The sequence below is a fragment of the Euprymna scolopes genome, chromosome 16 (assembly GCF_053919585.1).
Source record: "Euprymna scolopes isolate OS-2025 chromosome 16, ASM5391958v1, whole genome shotgun sequence".
Classification (NCBI taxonomy): domain Eukaryota; kingdom Metazoa; phylum Mollusca; class Cephalopoda; order Sepiida; family Sepiolidae; genus Euprymna; species Euprymna scolopes.
In genome coordinates, this window is record NC_136497.1 from 54,326,855 (window position 1) to 54,333,141 (window position 6,287).

Below are 6,287 nucleotides of genomic sequence, written 5' to 3' on the forward strand. Positions count from 1 at the left end.
AGCCCTTCATACCAATTGTCACTATCCAGCTCCTATTTCCAACCCATCGAGAGCTGGTCCCCTTTTTACTCCTCCTCCCTCTCTCTCTCCACATTAAAAAACGGCCTTGTGCCTAATTTGCTCAGTGGGGAAACAAATAAATACCAACCCCACATATAAGCCCTTGGTCAATGTAGTGGAAAGCCTTCATACAAATTGTCACTATCCAGCTCCCCTACTCCCTAAGGAGTTGGTCCCCATTTCCCCTTCACTCCTCACATTAAAAATCGACCCTGTGCCTAATCTGCTCGATGGGGGAGCAAATAAATACCAACCCAACATATAAGACCTTGGTCAATGTAGGGGCAGCCCTTCATACCAATTGTCAATATCCAGCTCCCCTACTCCCGGGGGAGTTTGTACCCATTTCCCCTTCACTCCTCACATTAAAAATCGGCCTTGTGCCTTATTTGTTCGGTGGGGGGGGGGTAAATAAATACTCCTTTTCTAGGCCTTTTGGCCAAGATCAAAGTGTAGTATCTGTTCCGACAGATACTGCAAGCTATGACTAGCTATGACTAGCAAAGACCAGATGTGGGGGCAACCCCACATGCCTGACCTTTAACCAGCTCCCATTTCCCACCTCTCGGGAGCTGGTCCCCTTTTCCCTTCCCCCTCCCTTCACTCCTCACATTAAAAATTGGCCTTGTGCCTAATTTGCTCGGTGGGGGAGCAAATATATATATATATATATATTTATTATTGCTGTCTTCGAGAATTCAGTATCCCCATTTTTTCCAATGTTAGCACTTTGCTACAAACCTAATGGAACTTTCCTTTTTTTTATATCTTGTTATGTCATAATTTCTGCCATTCTAAGCTGATTTAAGGTAGCGTAACAGATTTGGTTGCTATGGTAACCAACAGCCAATCAGAAAAACCCGTCTCTCCGTTCCTTACAGATTCTGAAAACTTTTGAACACCAGTAATTTTATCAGAACTTTTGTTTAACTGAACGAAAATTGAAATTATTTATTTTCGAAATATAGCTGAGATGGTGGCCTACGAACTGTAACAATTGTTTGAAATTTGGTCGCAAAATGAGTGAGCAATGAAGCTTTAAAGTAGTTCTAAATGAGTAAATCTAACACTTAATCATATTATTCAAACACTACCGTGTTTGAATGATACTGGGTCCAATATAATAATAAATACAAAATCTGCATTAATCAAAATATTATATTCAAGCATATTTTACCACCGGGCAATGCTAGGCAGCCTGCTGGTATACCTATAAAGCTGTGTTTTTTCTTGCTCCTGACATAGATGTTAAAAGTCGATTTTTTTCTAATCAAAAAGTATTAAAACGAACTTCTTAATATGCTCAGCAATGGATATGCAAGCAACTTCACAAAGGTTAACTGATTTGAATATTCCTTTGAAAAGTGAGTGTTATCCATAATTTATGGGTTTTTTATTTAACTATTACGCTTAATTCTATTTAAGCATAGTTTCTACATTCTGCATAATTGTGTAATTATGTAGATAATTGTGTAGAATTTAGAATGAAAACGTTCTAGCACACGGACATGTGTTTATATGTATGTATCTATTTATACCAATGCATTTATGTATGTATGTATGTATGTATGTATGTATGTATGTATGTATATATATATATATAAAGCGCAAGAGGAGGAAGGAGAGAGCTGTCGATTCACAGCCTGCCGATACCGCCTTCACGTGTCCAGAGTGTGGAAGAGTCTGCCGAGCACGGATTGGCCTCATCAGCCATCTCAGGACCCACAAACCCCTGACGCCGAACTGATTGATACCTTGGTCATCGTCGACTTCGACGGACGGGAAAGAAGATATATATATATATATATATATATATATATATATATATATATATATATATATATATATATATATATATATATATATAGATATAGATATATATATATTTAAATAAGGGGGTCGTCACCAACAATGTGTATTTTTTAACATTATTTTATTATTCCGTGTCTTGGTTTTTCATTGAGAATTCTGTTTGGATCATTGTAATGATGTTTTTAAATCATTGAAATCGTTTTTACGCGTTTCAGACGTTCTGTAAAGCGTCCTCGTCAGAAATTATTTTCAAATGTGTTGTAGATGTAACAATGGCATTTTCGTAGTTCATTTGAAGTGTTTCCAAGGGGTTGAGGTGTGTAATACACACACACACACACACACACACACACACACACACACACACACACACACACACACACACACACACACACACACACATATATATATATATAATTTAAAGGAGATTAGAACAATAGTCTAAAGAGCTGAGTGTATTTCAATGTAACAGTGAAATTACTAGTTTAATTAAAATACAGGAAAGAGAAAGTGCTCGTTGTAATTTACATATATAATAAGCTCGATAGGTAAATATCCTAGAGCTAATTCAATATTAAGTAATGTGATTGATAATTTAAAATTTTAAAATCAAATTATAATTAAATTAAAAATCCGTTTCATAAGAAGGAACAACAACAAAATCAATTATCTGTACGATCGTTTCGGAAAACAATGCTTTTTATTGTGGTAGACATCAAGTTACGTACAATAATTATTACATATAGTTTTTTAACCATAGTTCCTGATTTCAAAAGGCGAAAAATTAAAAGATACATCTGCCTTACTTTTAATGCTAGGTTTATTTGTGGTGTCTTTTAAATTTAATAAAAACCCTTCAAAATTTGCTGACGAGGCGACCTTGCTTATTAAAAAACTAGATGTAATAATTATTGTACGTAACTTGATGTCTACCACAATAAAAAGCATTGTTTTCCGAAACGATCGTACAGATAATTGATTTTTTTGTTGTTCCTTCTTATGAAACGGATTTTTAATTTAATTATAATTTGATTTTTAAATTTTAAATTATCAATCACATGACTTAATATATATATATATATATATATATATATATATATATATATATATATAACTATATATATATATATATAGTGAGAGAGAGAGAGAGAGGGAAAGAGGGAGAGAGAAAGAGAGAAAGAGAGAAAGAGAGAGAAAGAGAGAGAAGTGACTTTGTTTGGATGTGTATGAAACGTTTCTCCTCTCCAAGTATTTATTCTACTTTATGTGTATGGAATTTTGACACGTGGTTCGATTTCAAGTTTTGTTTTTAACCTGTAAAATAGTTGCTAAGAAATCAAAATTGAAGAAAGCAAACGGTTGACCTTGATATGAGTACAGCTCTTGCACATGAGCAAAAAGAACACTCATAACTTAAAGTCGATTAAATTTTAACATTTCTTATCCGTCTGCTATTTGCACAAATGGTAACGACGCTGTAGCGCTAAATAACGACTGAGGCTGGAGCACTAAATGTTTTGGTTGCAATTCTAGCTGATGGAACCCAAGTCATATTTTTTAATAACTTTTGAAATCATTACTATATACAATATAATAATCAATTGAGAATTAGCTCTATAATAATGAATATGAGATCTGCATGAAGTAAAATATAATATTTATATATATTTTACAACTGTGAAACGCTGGGCAGCCTACTAGAATAAACATGTTTTTTTAGGGGGTGGGTCAATTACAATAGAAGGATTAAGAATTATTATTTCCAGAAGTTTTATAATTTGTGTTTATCTTTTGTCGGATAAAAGCTTTTTACTCAGATGTTCCACTTATCAAGGCCGAAAGGCCACTCGAGTATAAGGATTAAATAGGTGTCAGGTGCACGGTTAGACAACACCATGATTGGTAATGCTGATGGTGATTTGACAGAATTTAATTATTGAGAAAGGTGGCTCAAGAAAAACTTGTTTGCATTAGACTTGAAAACAACCTTGTTGTCGTCAGCTGAGAAACAACATTACGGTATTGTGTAAGTTCGTTGTAATTTTTCATCCGCACTGTTTATGTACGAAGCCAATTACTTCAATCGCGAATGCTTTTATTAACCGCCATTTTGTTCTTTGTAAATTTCCAATTTTTCCAGATCATTTGCGAGGCGATCAGAAAGCGAGTCAAGTGTAAACGAGATTGGTTTTAAAACGAGGCGAGCAAGATTAATTCCAGTCATTCGGTGTCAGTTCTGCTGACACAACAATTTGTAAACACATGCATTCAAGGTTAGCGTTTGTTTTAATTTGATTACCTTGTTCTTCATCATCCACCCCCCCACATTTTTTACACATTTTTTGTGTGGTGCTTTATTTTCTCTTCATTTCCAATAGAAATATTTGCATCTCGTTTGGCTTTTGCAGAAAAACAAGCAAAAAAAAACAACAACAAAAAAACAAACACTTCCAATGCATTTTGCATTTTACAAAAGATTATAGATATATCTTTACATAATTAACCCTGGGAACAGCTTCCAGTATTTATTGGTTATCAGAGCTTCACTGATGCAGAATGTTAGACAATGAGTGCATTTGAACACCCACGCATTTATCTCTCTTTGTATCAACTTAGGCATGTATATATATATATTTATATATATATATATATATATATATATATATATATATATATATATATATATATATATATATATATATATGTGTGTGTGTGTGTGTGTGTGTGTCTGTGTGTGTGTGTGTGTCTGTGTGTGTGTATAGAATAATATTTGCTACAGTAGCAGAAACTCGCAGTAAAGCGAGCGACTAACAGAAGATATTGCTGTTTGAAAAAAAAACCCAGCTTACCTTGCAGACATGTATATAATCGAGTTTATCAGATGTTTTAACTTGTGGGATATTTCATTCTTGTTTCCAAATAATGTCGGGTAATCAGGAGAGAATATGCAACAATTTAGAACCTACCTCTCTCTGTAGACGTGTATATAATAAAGTTTTTTGTGTTTTTTTGTGTGGGGTAATCCATTTCGGGCTACAGATAATGTTGGGTCGTCAGGAGAGAATATGCACTGTTTTGGGACCTACCTGGATATATATATATAATATCTACAATATACCCTATATATAATATTTTTTAAATAAATATTAACAATTATTTTTATACTTACAGTATAACTAATGTTTCCTGCTTGCTTAATTAGTGTAGGAAGTGATAATTACTTCAGGTCAGGAAATTCAAACCCAGTCACAAAGTCACCCTTGAGTTCATAGGCTAGCATCTTATCGCAAGGTCACCAACAATTAATACCAGAATTGAGGAAATTAAATGCCTATAAATGTCGTCCGCAGGTATACATAGTAAACAGTCAGAGAGTATTCAATGACCTAAAGTCAGAATGTTACATTTGTGCTGTCTCTCGCTCTTTCTTTATTTATAATCCCCCCACATGTATATATATATATATATATATATATATATATATATATATATACATATTATCTTGCAAACATTTTTTGCCTGCACAGTATATACATATATATACATATATATATATATATATATATATATATATATATATATATATATATATATATATATATATACAGCCTTTGAGATTTGAAAAAAAAAAATCACTCGCCCGCCGGTCGAGTGTGAGGGAAAATTTACTCGCCCTAAAATATTTTTGTTTGTCCGACTTTATGTCTTTGTTTCAGTAAATAATTTTACAACAATTCAAGAAATTACCGTGTCTATAGTCTAACAAGAAAATATTTGTTTAACTCTTGTAAATCAACTATTTAATTACTACAAACATTTCAGTAAATATTCAACAAAACGTTAAAATACAACACCAGTTTCTTTATATAGCATCATTCATATTATTGTTCCATAGAAATAAGAATCATTTCTTTGGATGCTTGACCAAACAATGCGTTTTTTCCTCTTTCAAATGTTCGTCTTTACTTTTGTAAGCATGAAGTGTATGTAGTTGTAGTGTTAAAGAATTTTTTTCCAAATGAATTTCAAAATCAGAGAGCTAAATGAAGGCAACATTTTGACTACACGCCGAATGTGTAAATTTGATCTCTTGTTGACCTTTAGCATGACCACTCTTTTTTCAATACGATATTCCAACGGTCTCTCAGCTAGAGATGAAAGAATTCACAAATGATGAGGCATAGGTCATTCTAAATCACCGCATATTTGAGGGTCGTAAAATAAATGTGCTTTCCCCGTTTCTTTATTTTAAGAAATTCTATCGACTGGTGGGTGAGTGATTTACGATTTTAGTTGCCACAAGAAATTTTCAATCGACTGTGGCGACCGGTCGTATAAAGTCTCAAAGGCTGTATATATATATATATATATATATATATAAATTGTCCATGTAAAAAAACAGTTAGTGAATAGTT

At 33.1% G+C, this 6,287-nt stretch overlaps 1 pseudogene; it reads left to right on the top strand.

The window, feature by feature from the left end:
- Window positions 1–478: 478 nt before the first annotated feature.
- Window positions 479–643, top strand: LOC145296429 (U2 spliceosomal RNA; annotated as a pseudogene).
- The last annotated feature ends 5,644 nt before the right edge of the window (window positions 644–6,287 follow it).